Source organism: Phyllobates terribilis, unplaced genomic scaffold (genome assembly GCF_046119375.1).
Source record: "Phyllobates terribilis strain yellow unplaced genomic scaffold, ASM4611937v1 Scaffold_11__3_contigs__length_659146591, whole genome shotgun sequence".
Classification (NCBI taxonomy): Eukaryota; Metazoa; Chordata; class Amphibia; order Anura; family Dendrobatidae; genus Phyllobates; species Phyllobates terribilis.
In genome coordinates this window covers 567,885,994-567,904,391 of record NW_027362771.1, presented here as the reverse complement: position 1 = coordinate 567,904,391, position 18,398 = coordinate 567,885,994, and the positions used below count along the sequence as shown (strand labels likewise).

The 18,398-nt window shown below is 44.5% G+C and overlaps 1 protein-coding gene across 5 annotated transcripts in view; it reads right to left on the bottom strand.

The window, feature by feature from the left end:
- The window catches only part of LOC141166937 (uncharacterized), a 182,840-nt gene that overhangs the window by 117,910 nt on the left and 46,532 nt on the right, over positions 1-18,398 (bottom strand). The window contains exon 1 of one of the 5 annotated variants that reach the window (XM_073654158.1): positions 6,786-7,118. The exons of 1 other annotated variant lie outside the window; for it this stretch is intronic. The gene's annotated coding sequence lies outside the window, so the exon portion shown is untranslated. Of the gene's footprint in view, positions 1-6,785; positions 7,119-18,398 lie in introns of those variants that run through there. 3 more of the 5 variants (XM_073654162.1, XM_073654160.1, XM_073654161.1) reach the window with 3 other exon arrangements.

Sequence of the window (18,398 nt, the reverse complement as noted above, 5' to 3'; positions counted from 1 at the left end):
ACCCGGGGAGTAAAGCAACTGTGGATCTTCTCTCGCGTCGGTTTTGGTGGCCTAACTTACAAAAGTAGGTGGTAACTTTTGTCGCGTCCTGTGGGGTTTGTGCGCGCTCTAAGACCTCACATACCCGTCCGTCTGGGGCCCTCTTACCTTTGAAGATCCCGGAGCGTCCTTGGACTCATCTGTCTATGGACTTTATTACGGACCTCCCTCCGTCTTCGGGTAAAACGGTCATACTCGTTGTAGTGGACAGGTTCAGCAAGATGGCACATTTTATCGCTCTTCCGGCTCTCCCTAATGCTAAAACTCTTGCGCAGGTGTTCATTGGGGAGATTGTGAGGCTTCACGGGGTACCCTCCGATGTGGTGTCTGATCGGGGGTCTCAGTTTGTGTCCAAGTTCTGGAAGGCGTTTTGTGCACGGCGGGGGATGCATTTGTCATTCTCATCGGCTTTTCACCCTCAGACCAATGGTCAGACGGAACGTATGAACCAGAGCTTGGAGACATATCTCCGGTGTTTTGTGTCAGAGAACCAGGAGGACTGGGCTTCTTTCTTACCTCTGGCAGAGTTTGCTCTTAATAATAGGCGGAGCGAGTCCACTGGTAAGTCCCCGTTTTTTGGGGCATATGGTTTTCACCCCCAGTTTTGTACTTTCAGTAGGGGGGGCTCTTCGGGGGTTCCTGAGGAGGAACGATTTTCCTCATCACTCGCTTCAGTATGGAGAGGGGTGCTGAAGAATCTGAATACTATGGGGAACCGATACAAACGTATGGCTGATAGGAGGAGAGTGTCTGGTCCGGACCTAAGTGTGAACGATCGGGTATGGTTGTCTACCAGGAATATTAAACTTAAGGTTCCCTCCTGGAAACTGGGTCCCAGGTTCATCGGGCCGTACAGAATCAGTTCTATTATTAATCCGGTGGCATTCCGTCTTGACCTCCCCCCTACGTTTAAAATTCACAACGTGTTCCACAGATCGTTGCTTAAGAGGTATGTGGCTCCGGTGGTACCGTCACCTTTACCTCCCCCTCCAGTGGTGGTCAATGGTAACTTGGAGTTCCAGGTATCAAGGGTCATCGATTCACGTTTTAATCGCCGGTCCCTTCAGTACCTGGTTCATTGGAAAGGGTATGGTCCTGAGGAGAGGATGTGGGTTCCTGCGTCGGATATTAACGCAGACCGATTAGTTCGGGCCTTCCACACGACTCACCCGGATAAACCTGGCCCTGAGGGTCCGGAGGCCCCTCGTAGAAGGGGGGGTACTGTCACGGGTGTGTCGCCACGAAGATCGTCACGATTACACAGCCTGACTTCTCGCAGCTGACTTTTTGGTGCTTTGTGTTTTCAGCAGTGAGGGAGTTAATTCTCTCTCTCTCTCTGTGCTAGACAAGGTCCAGCCTCGCCCAGCTGCAATCAATGCTGCTGTAGTGAGTCTCCTTCAAATGCCTGCTGGTCTGTTTGGGAAGTGTCGGTGAAAGCATTTCATACAGACTTACAGAGCGGATCGTGGTATTTGGAGTTTCTGAGATAAGTGTATTTGGAGTGTATTTTCCCTTCCTCACTTTATCATTTATCTCCTTTCCCGTTCGTGTTCCCTCTGTTGTAGTTGTGTAGTTTTTGTATGCAAGGTGGTTTTGGTTTTTCCCTTGTACTGTCTCGTTCGTCTAAGTACTGTGTGTGGGCATATTATTACTTGTCCTCTTTTGTTGTGATCGGGGTCCTTCTCAGGACTAGATTACTTAGGTGCAGGGATCCTCAGGAGGTAGGGGTTACGCTGGCGGCCTGGACCTCTGTACCTTTAACAGTACCTCCAGGTTGAGGGATTAGTCAGGGCCCCAGCTTAGGGTCAGCTTAGGCCCCCTACCTCCAGTATACAGAGACAGCGTGACAGTAATATTGTTTATTATGCCTTAGTGTTGCATTTTTTCATGGGACTCTGGTGTTTAGTCACAAGTATAGTATATTTCCTAAAAATGTTGATCACACTTTTCCTGTGAAAACTTCCTCTGAATCACTCTCTCAGTTTTAACTTTTAGTTTCATTTGGATAAAAAGTGCTAGCAAATCGACACAGAAGACTCCATCTTAATTATAGTGGTAAATTTAACCAAAATTTTCAATATGACCAGAAGAGCACTTCATTTGAAATTTGAGTTTGCCAAATCTTCCTAAGCAATTTGAATTGCAATAGTGTAAAGCCTTTAATTGTCCAGAAAATATGTGTATTACATATTTAACATACTCTGAAGTCTCCTAGGTGTGCATTGATTCATTAATGTCCAAGTGACCTCAAGCTATCAGGCTAGAGGAAACCGGATGGCAAGCTGTAGCAACCGGCTGCTTATTCAGTGACATATCACAGTTTCAGAGGCTGCTTAAATTGTATAAATTGTCCAAAAATTATCCCTTTATGGTGGCCTGCCTTGTTGGTGTATGTTCACTGAAAAAAAGCCATGGCTTTTTAACACTGGGAGTTAAAAAACTATCCCTATTTGTTATTTATGGAAACAAAACAGGTGTACTGTTTTAAACAAGAAGTATGGCTATGTTCACACATCATGGTTTTTTCAGCGTTTTTTTGCAGCAGATTTTTATTCAAATTTTCAGCTGCCTTTTGCAGTACCAACAAGGTCTATGAGATTCCAGAATTCTTAGTTCACACATCATGATTTGTTTTTGTTCAGGATTTTGTGCTTTGCATGTTTTTTTTTTGGGAAAATAGAGCATGCCACTTCTTTCAGCGTTTTTTCAGCATTTTTTTCACCCATAGGAAGTAATGAGTGGTGAAAAAAACGCTGAAAAAATGCACCAAAAATGCAGATAACTTTTTTTTCAGCGTTTTTTTGTGCATTAACCAGAATGAGATTTTTTTTTTTCACTGAACTTTATGTATATGTGTAACAGAGACAAAAGGACAGTGAAAAAAAAACACTAAAAAAATGCAAAAAAAAGGCACCTACAACAAAGCAAGAAAACTGTAACAAAAATCAGGACATCTGTAGCCAGTGCCACATTTTGATTTCACATACATTTTGACATAAGTATAACATGTCATTTCTATTATATTTTTTTACCACACTTAGTCAACCGAGGAAAATATGGAATCAACAAGAAATGCTAGGCACCGGCAGGGTTCACATGACGGCCAAAAAGGCTAAAGCAATAACCGCATGCCCGTTATAACTGTGTGCAATATACTGTATGTGTCTACATTTTAACAATATAAATAGGTGTGCGAAAACAGATCTACACACTTAAATGTCTCGATTTAATATATCGAGAATTTTTTTGAAGATTTTTTTGCTCTATCAGATTAATTTCTCCTGCCCAAAAAAGACCACACATTTATTTTTTTAAACACTATTTTTCCACTTTTCACACTCTCCCCAAGACTAAAAGAAAGTTACAAAGAATGGTACGTTGTTATGTATGTATACACGCATGGAAATAATGATAATCATTTTATTTAGATAGCGCCAACATAGTCCGCGGCACTTTACAAATGAGCTGGGACATGTACAGACAATAAAGACATTACAAAGTAACACATAGTTCTACAGTTACAGGAGGAGTGAGGGTCCTGCTCCAAGCTTACAATCTTTAAGGAAATAGGGGGACACAATAGGAAGGAAGTTCTTGTCATCTACAGTCCAGCCATCATTATAATAAATAGGGGTTATGTTATACAGCTGCATGATCCGGTCATCAGCCAGGATCTGTCTAAGTGCAGTTACCAAGTGTTATTGGGGGCATGGAGGGTGTGAAGACAAATGACTAGGAGAGACCAGATTCTGAGGAAAGATTGGAAGGGGGAACAGGGTTAAGTAAGATTAGTGAATTGAGGTGATAAGTCTGACTAAAGAGATATGTTTTTAAAGTTGCTTAAAAATATGGGGTCGAGGTATTAATCAGATCTTCAGAGTGCATTCCAGAAAACTGGCGCAGCAGGAAAGAAGTCTTGGAGACGGAGGTGCGAGGTTCGGACTATGGAGGATGTCAGTCTTAGATCAGTTGTAGAACGGAAAGGACGTGTAGGGTGATAGACAGAAATGAGGGAGGAAATATAGAGTGGTGCAGAACTGTGGAGAGCTTTGTGTGTGAGAGAAATAAGTTTATATTGTACTTTGTAGCTGATGGGTAACCAGTGCAATGACTGGCGCAAAGTGGAGGAATCAGTGTAGCAGCTGGACAGAAATATAATGCTGGCTGCCGGCTTCAGGACAGATTGGAGAGGAGACAGTTTAAAAAGGGAGAGATCAATCATTAGAGAGTTGCAGTAGTCTAGATGAGAATGAATAAGAGCGACAGTAAGAGGTTTTGCAGAAATGAGTCTGTGGTAATGACAGCAGTATTTTTGTGGCACGCAGACATGTTAAATCATGCAAGTAAAACAGTTATGCAAACTTTTTTTGGGGGGGGTGGAACAGAATTTTTTGTTCTCCCACCTTTAGAAAAAAATTCTTAACCTAAAAAACTAGGTAGCTCCGTAGATATATGCACAGAAAGTAATTTGCGGCATCAGCCAGCAGTATTGTTCTGGCACCTATGGTTGTTAAATGTAACTAGAAAAGCAGCTGTTGCGCACCCATAGAGTCTCAGATGAAAATCCCCTATACAAGCCTCGGGGTCTGTGGAAATCACAGACAGCATATGGATGGCATCAGTGTACAGTTTGGGTGCTGTCAGTGGTTAAAATTGTAATATATAAGGGAAGCTTTACAATATATTTATTTTTTTATACGTGAAAATCACTGATGAAACACTGATGGTAAAGGTTGAAATACTGACCAAACACTGGTGAAAAAAAGGATGAAAAACACTGAAGACACTCTGACCATTTTTTGCGTATGTGAAAAATCACTGACGTCTGAGTGAGGCTTTAGTTGCTGAAAACCAAGCATAAAATCCGCAACAAATACACAATGTGTGGTGTGAATCCAGTCTAAGGGCGTGTTCACAATGCATCTCTTTTCACTGGTTTTTGCACAGAAAACGTTGTAAGAGAATGATTAAAAAAAGAATGAAAATATGTATTACTATGCAGAAAAGACTTTGTGTTCTTATTATATGTTCAGGATTTTGAGCTTCTTTTATGCACTTCAGACTTTTAAAGACGGACTTCAAACCTTTTTTCAAGTTAATGGGAAGGCTAAAAAAATGCCTAGAAGACAGGGGAGGTTTGTTTTTTTTTAGCATTTTTTAGCATTTCCACAGCATTTTCTTCATTGTTTAATGGAGTCGAAAAAATTCCTTGAAAATGCAGGTAAAAAGAAAAACAAGGAAAAATCGCATGTAAAAATGACAGCAGAAATATCACCAGAAAAGACGCCCAGAAAACGATTAAAAAATGTGAGCAAAAGATGCTTTGGATTCGCAAAACTCCAAATATAAGGAGAGTTTCTTAAAATGCCTTCTGCTTTAAAAACAGTTGTTAAAAATGGCTGAAAAAGACGCAGTGTGAACGCATCCTAAAACTGCTACATTAGGATAATGTGCACAAAAAACTCTTGAAACACTCATCCTATTAATTTCTACTGTAAAACCACTTTGCAGTTTTTGAGCTCATTTATTCCTCATAAGAGTCTGAGACAGCTAGTGTCAGAAAAGAAAGTTCATGTCAGTACTTTGAAGCTTTTAATGATGGAAAACACTCCAAACGAGGCACCCAGTAATCAGAAGGTTGCAAATATTCTTCAGCGAAAAAAAACTCTCTAAGGTTACATGCACATGATGAAAACGTGCAGAAAAACCACCCCAAAAAAATAAGCATAGTGCGCAGGAATGTCAAAACTACATTGCTGTGCAAATGTTCCCTCCTATGTCACTTATTTTCACCGCTTCATGGCTCGGAAACTGTGAAGCAGTTATAAGAAATAACATTCATTCTTCGCCACTGTAATGTATAATCCAGAGAAAAGACGTCAGCGACTAAGCGGCAAAAATGACTACAAAGCCACCATGGAAGCCACTTCAGGAAAAAGACGGCTGAGCAAAAAACCTCAACAGCTCCACTGACAGAACAAATTAGTTGTGTGCACATATGCTAAAAATGCTTGAAAATGCTTCAAAAATATTTTAGGAAATGAAAAACTCCTCTAAAAAGTCCCCAAACAAGGTTTGTTTTCACTAGGAAACATCAAAAAAACTAAATGTGCACATAGCCTTAGGTGACACGCTATCAGAGCTTGATAGCTCATGTCGTTCAGAAGTTTTCCTGAGATAACCCAAGCCTGTACGACGTTTAGGGTATTTCCAGTTGTAGATATTTTTTTTTTTCTGTTCCTTTTTCACGACATAAAGTGAATGACGTACAGAAAATAAGTTGAAAGCAGCAAACTAGAGAGATTCCCCCATGAGCGTCTGCTTGCCACGCGACACAATATGCATCGTTCTAGTGACCCGATCAAACCTTTCAACAATTGCTTTCATTTCATTGTGCAACTAAAAACTATTTTGTGGTTCCAAGTTAATCGGAAAAATTTATGGAAATAACATCTTTATCGTAAATTTCCTTAACCGTCTAAACTCTATAGGCAGCGATAACCTCAACGAGAAATGCACAAATTTTAGAAAAATGTGGTATCATTATGAAACAAGCAGCTCCTATCCTTTAAGTCTATGTATTTAAATGTTCCTCATAAATGAAGAGAACGTCAAGATCTTGGGTGCGCAGATACGTATCTTAATAGGTTATCAGATAAAAGAATACTACGATGGAATATATTTGATTCACTAAACCCCCCCCAATAATAATGAACAAACACTCACGAATTTGCAAACACACTCACGTTTCTGAAGAATTTCTGTAGCAGACTTCTCTGAATGAGTAATGATGAACTACATAACTTCAGGCTCTCTTCTAAAGTCTCTCCCTGTTTATGTATCAGCGAATATCAAAAAGAAATGCAAATGCCGTCACCCAAACCTTGATGGTATTCTACCACCTTCAGGATCTCGTTCTTGTGTCGTTAAGTAAAATCTGCAGCTATAATGCACTCAGAACAACTTCCTCCTTTTCTTTTTCGGACTTCGCTTTTATCTAGAAAAACTTTCTGCTTCCTGCTAATGAGATCCGGCCCATGTTTGGCAAAATTTCCATAGAAAAGCTGTCAGACTCCTGTGAACTGCTGGAGAGCTGCAGTAACTAGACATCATAGACTGCTTGGGTTTTTCATATTGAGACATGACATTACTTCTTGACATTAATGAAGATGAGGAGACTATTTTGGATGTTCAGCTTTCCATTTTTAAGGAATGTTATTTTCTTAAATGGAATACATGGGAAACGTCAGTACAAGTATAACTGTACCTTGAGAAGTAACTGGAAACTTCTCAACTCTTCCTAAACAGTTGGGGATGGGCGTTCAAGCTAACGCTCTCCAAATTTTTTACCCACAAAGTTCTCACTATTCAAAACCACAGCAAAACTAGAAAAAGGGTGAGAGGTAAATGTCCAGAGGGTCGTGGTATGCTTTTCTCCTGCAAAGTATGGGAGTGGAGGAAAGTGAAGGAGCAACGAGTGCTAGGTTGTTTTCTCCAGATATGGCAATTCAAAGGAAGCATGATTGCCTACAACTGATGGGAAAAAAATCTTCAAGTTGTGAAGACTATGTAAGCTGAGGGCTCAAACAGCTGCCGAGCTCAGCAGAAAAACCATCCACAGCTGGTGGAGCCCCTAAAGGTCAACAAAAGGTAGGGGCTGACATGCCCAAAAGAATGGCATAGCTCCCCTCATACATATGCACTAGATCTACCTTTTAGAAGCATACCTAGATGTGACATGCAGAAGTAGTGCTGTTGCAGAGTGTGACATGCAGAAGTAGTGCTGTTGCAGAGTGTGACATGCAGAAGTAGTGCTGTTGCTTTAAAAGCATTCAGCAACTATTAGAAGTAACACAAGCACAGGAGACAGGAAGTGTTGTGCTCCAGAAGCATCCAGCAACTAGAGGGTTAACACAGTCACAGGAGAAGGGCAGTGTTTTAGCAGAGCCCCAGGGGGATTGTGGGGAAGTTGTTTACTGTCTGGCTGGAGCCGAAGAGAAAGGTCATGTGTGTGTTCTGCATCTCACGGAAGCACCCCTGCAAGTGAAAAGGATTCAAGTCAGAAGTGAAGCTAAGCACAGGTCAGGTAGTGTTCCTGAACTAACAGTGCAGAGTATTGTCAGGCAGAAAGATAGAGATTGGAAGAAATTATGTCATAGTGATCATCTCCCTCAACAAACCCTCCCCCCACTCCTCCATCTCACTGTGCTGTAAGGAATGCTGTGTTCATTAATGTGCCTTTGCATTAGAACTGTGCTGTCCTGTACTACTAGGAAGACTGTGAACTGCTGTGCTGCTAAGGAAACTGTACTGTTTATCACTGTAGCCTGTTGCTCATAAGATTTAACTTGCACTGGCTGTGCGGCTGTTAGAACCCTCCTGTTTGTTTTTTCTATCTTGTGTTTTGCGGTCACATGACCATCTGCCTTTATATTCCAGCTCCGCCCTTCTGGCTGTGCTGGACTTCAGTGTTTGACTGTTTCTCTAGCCTGGTGCTTTGGTGCCTATCTCTGTCAGTTTGCTTGGTCCCCTGGGACCTCTAGTACATTTTGTCAGTTTGTCTTTTTGTGTTCTGCAACAACTTCTGTTTAGGAGGTGTCCCATTTTTGTCCCAGTCCTTAATTCTTTTAGTGACTCCTCCCTTAATTCTATAGGTCTTCGTTCAGACTAGCTGAGGACTAGGCGGGTGTGTTCACTAGGAACAGGCAGCCCGCTACATCGTAGGGATTCAGCTTAGTCTTACTGTAGGGACAGCTTTCCCCCTATCTTTCCTTAGTTCTTGTTGCAGATCATAACAGCGGCTTCTTATTAAATGCTAATGTTCTACCATTTATGAGGACTCTTGTCAGATGTGTCTGGTCAGCAAGTGAAACAATCTACGTGTCTGTGCCTGAGGGTCAATACCCCTGTGTGCCTGAGAGAAGCTGCAGCACATGGTCTATGGTCGCCCTGAGTAACGGTTCCCCCAGGATTCCAAAGAATTCATATAATCTATCTCGCCCCTATCTGAACCTAGCGGCGTGCGTGTAACATAGACTTAAAGAGGTTGGCCACTAGTTTTTTTTTTATTGAGGACTTATGCTACAGATAGACCATCAATGGGGGAGCAACACCCGTCACCGATGCTGATCAGCTGTTATCGGCAGACGGAAGTCCTCAGATGCTGCCAAAACATAGAAGCTGCATCAAAACTATAGTGGCCACGACCGGGTACTGCAGATCCACCTCTTATTCAATTGAATAGAGGGTGGATCTGCAGTACTCGACAGTGGCTACTATAGAAGTGGAAAAGCTGATGCGTTCCAGCAGCATCCGAGGACTTACAGGCACCAGTAATATTAGTAGCCTCACCACTTAAAGGGAATCTGTCACCTCATTTGAGCGTTTTTAGCTAATAATATGGGATTACAGGTTCTATAAAGCTGAAACTAGTCATATCTGTATGCCTCCTTGATGATGCCTTGTTCATTATAAATCTTATTTTTTCGTTTTGATCTTCCAGGTGGTGTATGTTGCCCGGAAGATAAAACTGCCTCCTCTCTCATTATACTATATTTCTCCTCCCCTTTCTTCCCTGCTTGCCTTTGTCGTCAGGCGCGCGGCCAGAAATCCCACGCCTGCTCATTCTGCCTGCCATCTCTCCTATGCACTGTTCCGCTCTTCTCAGGGCATTGACTTAAGTTTTTTTCTGCGCAGGCACTTGAGAGTCACTGTCACTTCCGGTCCAGTATTCTTCTGTGCTCTGAAAAGTTAAAAGTCTGGTGTTAAGTTTGCACAGGCATGGAAGGGCCTCTCGCCCACATAGGTTCGATCATGGTCGCGACCTCTGCGACCGCGATTGTTACGACCCTGGTAGGAGCAATAATGGAGCTATATTCTCTTCACAGATGAGAGCAGGTTCAAAATTAACACAGGTGATAGACATGAAAGAGTCTGAAGACATTGGAATGAACATTAAACTTAACTGAACTGGAATTGTTTTGTAAAGAGGAATGGTCAAAAATACCTTCATCCTGGATCCAGGAACTCATTAAAAGCTACAGGAAGCGACTAGAGGCTGTTATTTGCAAAAGGTGGATCTATTAAATATTAATGTCACTTTTCTGGTGAGGTGCCCATACTTATGCACCTGTCAAATTTTGGTTGAATGCAGATTGCACATGTTCTGTTAGTACAATAAACCTCATTTCAAGGCAGAAACATTACTGTGTCCAACAGTTATTACATATATCAAACTGAAATAGCTGTTGCAAAAACACCAATTTTTATAAAACATTAAGCTTAAGATTAATAGGGGTGCCCAAACTTTTTCATATAACTGTATGTCCCCCATACTGGTATATATGTGCCCCATCCTGGTATATATGTTCCCCATCCTGGTATACATGACCTCCATCCTGGTATACATGTTCCCCATCCTAGGTACATCCTGGTATATATGTTCCCTATGCTAGGAATAAATGATTCTACTCACCTTCTCTCTGCTCCCCTGCCACACGGTGTCCTCTTCTAAAGCCGGCAGCTGACTTCAGTGTGCAAACAACGTGAAAGCATGTTGTTACTGCCATGTAACCCCAGTCGCATGAACGCCGATATCAGCTGCAGACTTCTGATTGGTCAACAGTGTGTATTGCAGTGCACGGACCACTGTGCCACACCACACCTCAGCTGAGTGTGCGTCCAAGGATTTGTAAGGGGGAAGACCGGGGTGTAAGTGCTTTCAGAGCAAGGGATCCGGAACTGCCGGGGGCCATACCTCCTGTTGCAGGGGGGAGACAGACTGCGAGCACAGGAGTCATGTGACTGGGAAGTTGGAGGTGTGTCCAGAATCAGAGCTGGGAAGTCAGGTGACTGAGGGACTCCTAGTATCACTGGAGAGAGGAAGACACGAGGACGTTTTGCGCCGGAAAGCAGAGCTGAGTCCTGCGCAGGAGAACAGTGTGGGAGGGTCCAGGCTCCTGGCTCGAGTACTGGGAGCAGGAGTCGGGTGCAGTGGACCGGAGGAGTCAAGCCCGACTATAGAGACAAGGGACGCAGGGTCCGTGGAGCCGAGGCACGTGAGGTGCCATGTTATGGACTAGGGGCTCAGCGGGTAAAACCGGAGACCTCCTGCTGCCGCCTGAAGACGGAGCATTGTTTGGGCGGGGAAGCCTGAAGAAATCATCACCTGCATCCGCTGGTGACTGCCTTGTGAGGAGCCAGAGTCAGCTAAGTGTACAAACTAACGTTTACAACCGGTTCGGCTCTGCTACATCTTGTCAGACTGTGAACTGTTAGTTATAGACTTTCACCTGCTATTTTCCTTGTTTTCCCCCCATATTTTACTTGTTTGCTCCCTGCGTGGAGATTGACCTTGTTCTTATAACCCCCCCCCTGTTTATTAACCCCTTATTGACTGCTCTGTGTTTCTGTGTCGCTGCACCTAAAGTACCCGTGTTACATTTGGCGTAGTTGGCAGGATGCAGTCGTTAGACACAGACACTGCATAGCAGCCCATCCTGGGTGCTCTTAAATCTAGCTTGCCGCTGGGGGCCATGCTCAGCAATCTCCCAAAGTTCACCGGGGACAATATGATGCTGTGGGATTGGGTTGAGAGAGTTAGGAGTATGTTACGTATGCATCCGAAATAGCCTTACTGGCCCTGGACGGCGATGCCCGACAATCCGTGATGTACCGGCCTCTCCATGACCGGGATACTGTTGAAAAAGTAGTGCGGATACTGGAGGAGATGCATGGGGATCCCACCAATGTAGGAGAGCTGAGGATATGGCTGTTTCTCCAAGTGCAGCAGGAGGGGGAGACTGTGACGCAGTATGTTAATGCCTTACAGAGGGTGCATGCCTATATCACTAGAAAAGATGACATGGGGAATTTGGGAATGGGCCCCCCTGACGTGATCTTGAGGGACCAGTTTGTGGCAGGCCTCAGGGAGATGCAGCTAAAGCAGACCTTGCGGGAGCGCCTGCGCGCCAACCCACGTGTGACTTTTCTAGAAGTGGGGGAAGAGGCACGTGTGAGAGAGCAGGAGATGTGGGTGACGGCCCTGGCAGGGATGGTCCAGAGTAATGAGGTACCCACCCCGCCTACAGCTGAACAGGAATGGGCTCGAGAGATGCGGAAGAAGATACAGGAGATGCGGGATGAATGGTCCAGTCTCAAGAAGACCCCTGCCCCGACACCAGAGATACCCAGATCGATTGCCCCAGTTATGGAAAGAATTGAATTCAGGCCCCCCCTGCAGGAGAGTTCCGTAGAGGAGTGATGCAGCCCTACACAGACAGAGACACGACCTGCTGGAAGTGTGGAGGCGCAGGACATTACGCCAGTGGATGTGCTAGCCGAGGGCGGTGTTAGAACCTTGCTGTTAGGTTTTTTTTCCTTTGCTGGTCACATGACCTTGTTGGCCTATTTAATCCTGCTCCGCCCTTCTGGCTTTGCTGGACTTCATTGTATATCTACTTTCTAGCTAGCCTGTGCTCTGTATCTAACTCTGTTAGTTTGCTTGGTCTACGGACCTCTAGGTTCTATCTATTTTGTTTGTTCGTCTGTCTGCTGCTATTTCTGTTAGGAGGTGTCCCATATTCCTCCCAGTCCTTCGTACTTGTAGGGATTCCCTCCCCAAATCTATAGGTCTCCGTACAGACTAGATTAGGACTTTAGCAGGTCTGATCGCAGGATCAGGTTCCCTGTTACATCGTAGGGATTCAGCTGAGTCTTATAGTAGGGACAGATCTCCTCTCTTTCCTTAGCTTTGGTAGCAGAACATAACAGTAAGTCCAGCCTGTAAATTCTCTAAGGAAAGATTTTTTTTTGTTCCATCATGGTGTCGGTTCAGGATTTGGCTAAACACCTGCAGGGACTCTCTCTGGAAGTGGCCGAGCTCCGTCAGCACGTGAGTAACTGTCCTGGAGCATATTTCTTGGAGCCTAAGGTATGTTTGCCGGATTTATTTTTTGGTGAACATCGAGAATTTTTTTCATTTAAAAATGCTTGCTTATTGTATTTTCGTTTGAGACCCAAGTCCTCTGGGGATGAATCCCAGCGCGTAGGGTTCATAATGTCACTTTTGCGCAAAGAGCCTCAGGAGTGGGCCTTTTCTTTGCAACCTAGTGATACATGCTTCAGATCAGTGGATAGTTTTTTTTCTGCTTTAGGACTATTATATGATGATCCTGACCGTGTGGCATCAGCTGAGACTGAGTTGAGACGTTTAAAACAAGGATCAGGTAATATGGAAAAATATTGTACACATTTTCGTCGTTGGTCCACTCAAACAGGGTGGAACGATTCTGCTCTGAAAAGTCTATTTCTTGCTGGGCTCAGTGAAAAGGTTAAAGACCTGCTAATTGCTTATCCTACACCTGAGGATTTGCAACAGGCTATGCAATTAGCTATACGGGTGGACAGAAGACTGCGTGCTAGGGTTAATGAGAGCAAATCCTCTGCTATGTCAGTTTCTGGTTATGATAATGTGTGTACTAACAGTGGTGAACCGATGGAGATTGGATCGGTGGCACCTCGCTCTCAAGAAAAACACCGTCGTTTTTCAGAAGGCTTGTGTTTCTATTGTGGAAAATCTGGTCATTTGATTAAAGGCTGTGAGCTTCGTATGAAGAAAGAAAAAAAAATGGTCAGTCACGCCCGTATTGCCTGTTTAAATTCCAAGGGTATATTTTTAGCTGCTTCCACGATTGCTCAGGAAAAATTAATGGAATTTCGGGTGTTTGTTGATTGCGGGTCTACACTGAATGTTATTGATGGGGGATTCGTGGAAAAACTCAATTTAAAACCTGAACCTTTATCATCCCCCATTGCTGTGGTTTCTGTGGATGGCTCCCCTTTGAAGAATATTACTCTCAAGGTCAGTGAATTTCCTCTCACTATTAATGGTGTTCACCATGAGAAATTGGATTTGGTAGTGTTGAATAACTTGCCTTCTCCAGTAATATTGGGTTTGCCCTGGTTGAAATTTCACAATCCTGTACTGGACTGGTCTACCAGTGAAATTAAATCCTGGAGCCATAAATGTTATGACAAGTGTTGTAACGGGCGTATTGCAGCTTTGGATAGGGGAGAATTGCCTGTTCCTATTCAGGATTTTTGGAGAGTTTTTTCTGAGAAAGAATCGCAGGTTTTGCCTCCCCATAGAGACTATGATTGTTCTATTGAATTTGTCCCTGGAGCGACTCTTCCTAAAAGTCGTTTATTTAACCTTACTATTCCTGAGAGGAAGGCTTTGGAGGAATACATACAGACAAGTTTGGCCGCCGGTCACATTAGGCCCTCTAAGTCTCCTGTGGCGGTTGGATTTTTTTTTGTAAAAAAAAAGGACGGCGGTTTACGTCCTTGTCTGGATTTTCGTGAGATTAACAAAATTACGGTACGCAATCCTTACCCACTGCCATTGATTCCTGATCTGTTTAACCAGTTATTGGGGGCCAAGTGGTTCTCTAAAATTGACCTTAAGGGGGCATACAATCTGTTGCGCATGAAGGAGGGTGATGAATGGAAGACTGCTTTTAACACTCCTGTGGGTCATTTTGAGAATCTGGTTATGCCTTTTGGTCTTACTAATGCTCCTGCATTTTTTCAGAATCTGATTAATGACATCCTTAGACCTTTGATCGGTAAAAATGTGGTTGTGTATTTGGATGACATTTTGATTTATTCGCCAGATCTGGAGTCTCATTGGCGGAGCGTGCGTGAGGTATTACAGTTATTAATGGACAATTCGCTTTTTGCTAAGCTGGAGAAATGTGAGTTCGCTGTACAGAGAATTAGTTTTTTGGGCTACATTATCTCCAGCAAAGGTTTTGAGATGGATCCGGTTAAGGTTCAGGCTGTGCAGGAATGGCCTAGGCCTATTGGTTTGAAATCAATACAGAGGTTTTTGGGTTTCGCCAATTACTATAGAAAATTCATAAAAAATTTTTCTAGTATTGTCAAACCTCTGACTGATCTCACCAGGAAAGGTGCTGATGCGGTTCAGTGGTCTTCTGAGGCCATTGAAGCTTTTGTGTATCTCAAGGAGAGGTTCACCTCTGCTCCCATCCTTATGCAGCCTGATGTTACTAGGCCGTTTTTGGTTGAGGTTGATGCTTCCTCTGTGGGGGTTGGCGCAGTATTGTCTCAGGATAACGGGGATGGATTACATCCCTGTGCTTTTTTTTCAAAAAAATTTTCGGAGACTGAATTGAATTACGATATTGGTAATCGGGAATTATTGGCTATTAAACTCGCATTTGAACACTGGCGCCACTTCTTGGAAGGTGCGGAATTTCCCGTTCAGGTTCTTACGGATCATAAAAATCTGATATATCTTGACGCTGCCAAGCGCCTGAATGCCCGTCAGGCTAGGTGGGCACTGTTTTTCTCGCGGTTTAATTTCTCCGTTACTTACATCCCTGGTACTAAGAATGTTAAGGCGGATGCCTTGTCTCGCAGTTTTTCTCCCATAGTCGGTGCTGAGAAAGAGGAAAACATTTTACAAGAAGGTGTTGTGATAGCTGCTTTAGACTCCGTTTTGGAAGATGAGATTCTTAAAGCTCAGGAGAATGCCCCATCTAACACTCCTCATGGGAGGTTGTTTGTGCCTGGGACCTTTAGGAGAGATTTGTTTGTTGAGTGTCACGAATCTCGGTTGGCAGGTCATCCCGGAATCTCTGAGACCAAGAGACTGGTGGGTCGCAGTTTTTGGTGGCCTGGATGGCAGAAGGAAGTCATTAAGTGGGTGCGCCAATGTACTATATGTGCTAGATCTAAGTCCTCACATACTCCTGCTGCGGGGTTGCTTTGTCCTTTGGAGGTCCCCAGTGCTCCTTGGACACATTTGGCTATGGACTTTATAACTGACCTTCCCCCCTCTGAGGGTTTTACTGTCATCTGGGTGGTCGTGGACCGTTTTAGCAAGATGTGTCACTTGGTTCCCTTCGTCAAACTGCCCTGCGCTAAAACTCTCGCTAAGGCCTTTGTCAAGGAAATTGTCAGACTTCATGGCGTTCCTACTGACATTGTTTCTGATAGGGGTCCTCAGTTCGTGGCTCGTTTTTGGCGTGCCTTTTGTGACAGGTTGGGAATTCATTTGTCGTTTTCGTCCGGATATCATCCTGAATCTAATGGCCAGACAGAAAGGAAAAACCAGGATGTTGAGCAGTTCTTGCGTTGTTTTGTGGCAGACAATCAAGAGGGGTGGTCTGAGTTTCTGCCACTTGCCGAATTTGCTCTGAACAATCATACATCTTCTTCTGCTGGTTGTTCGCCTTTTTTTTGTTGTTCTGGGAGACATCCGTCGTTTGGGTCGTTCTCCAAGTTGGGATCTGCCGTGCCTGAGGAGGAGAGTTTTTCCGGTGATTTGGAAAGAGTTTGGACGGATGTGCGTGGTAATCTTCAGGAGGCCAACAGAAAATCTAAAGACTACTTTGATAGGAAACGACAGGAGGTTTTGTTCGCTGTTGGTGACATGGTTTGGTTGTCCTCTAGGAATCTGCGGTTGAGGATTCCTTCTAAGAAATTGGGTCCCAAGTTTGTAGGGCCCTTTAAGGTGCTTCAGGTTGTCAACCAATCTGCTGTTAGGTTGGAGGTTCCTACCTCCTGGAGAATTAATCCGGTCTTTCATGTCTCTCTGTTAAAAAAAAGCTGTTGTGTCGGATGGTGACGCCTCTGCCTCTGTTCCTCCGGTGGTGGAGGACGGGGAATATGAAATTTCTCGCATCCTTGACTCTAGACGGTATAGAGGTAGTTTGCAGTATCTTGTGGCCTGGAAAGGTTTCGGACCCGAGGATAACTCTTGGGTGAGGTCAGATGATGTTTCCGCGTCCAGACTTATCAGAGCGTTTCACAGGAGATTTCCTGATAAGCCTGGTCCTAGGGGATCCGGAGGATCCTCTTAGAAGGGGGGGTACTGTTAGAACCTTGCTGTTAGGTTTTTTTTCCTTTGCTGGTCACATGACCTTGTTGGCCTATTTAATCCTGCTCCGCCCTTCTGGCTTTGCTGGACTTCATTGTATATCTACTTTCTAGCTAGCCTGTGCTCTGTATCTAACTCTGTTAGTTTGCTTGGTCTACGGACCTCTAGGTTCTATCTATTTTGTTTGTTCGTCTGTCTGCTGCTATTTCTGTTAGGAGGTGTCCCATATTCCTCCCAGTCCTTAGTACTTGTAGGGATTCCCTCCCCAAATCTATAGGTCTCCGTACAGACTAGATTAGGACTTTAGCAGGTCTGATCGCAGGATCAGGTTCCCTGTTACATCGTAGGGATTCAGCTGAGTCTTATAGTAGGGACAGATCTCCTCTCTTTCCTTAGCTTTGGTAGCAGAACATAACAGGCGGCCCCTGTCGTGGCAGCCGTTAAACTAGCAGGCTCCATGTTTGGGGGACACAAACCAGAGCCCGAGGAAGGGGAAAGAAGAAAAGGAAGTCCCAAGGACCTGGTTTCCACCAGTCCGACTGTCTGGGCCGAAATAAGCGGTCGGGCTGTTCACTGCCTGATTGACATGGGATCCCAGGTGACTACCATGACAGAAGACTACTTCCAACAGCGATTCCCAGAGATAGCGCAGCCTGAAAGGGGACCAGTAATTAGACTCACGGCAGCTAATCAATTACCCATCCCAGTCGCAGGGGTGGTGTGAATGAATATCCGAGTATGTGGAAAAGATGTGGGGAAAAAAGGAGTCGTCTTAGTCGCAGGGGGAACCGGAAGTGGACCCCCGGTGACCCTCGGAATGAATGTGTTGAAAGAGATTGGGCAAATCCTGATTAGTGAGCTGAGGGAGATTCCTCTAGACCAGTGGGACCCACAAACCCCCCAAAGGAGGGTCTTTCAATAACTAATCCGAGCTGCCCAGGCTCAGGAGACGTCGAGTGAAGGGAAGGTCCTGGGAAAAATAATAGTGCCAGCAGCTACGGCGCTCACCTTACCGCCTGGACAAACTGTACTCACGTTACCCGCACGGGCCTGCACACCTCTTAAGGGAGTCGAAGTTCAGATAGAACCAACATCGATAGACAAAGTACCTCCCAGACTCTTGGTGGCTCGGACACTGGCCACCGTCCAGGGTGGCAATGTTATAGTGCGGTGTGTTAATCTGGGCGAAGATGATCTCACACTCCCTCCCAGGGCGGAAATAGCCCAGATTCTGGGATTGCCAGAGGAGTTGATGCGACCTGATGTGGTACAGCTGTCCGCTGTACGAGGAGACCCCTGGACTCTGGCGGTCACCGTGCCGCCGGAACCCCACCGGGCTAGTGCGAAGGAGGGACGAAGAATCCTAGAACGAATGCGGGCTGAATTGACGGGACTTAAACCTCGATAGGTGCAGCAGGTTGAGGAGGCACTGGAGTGGATTTCAGGAAGTCTT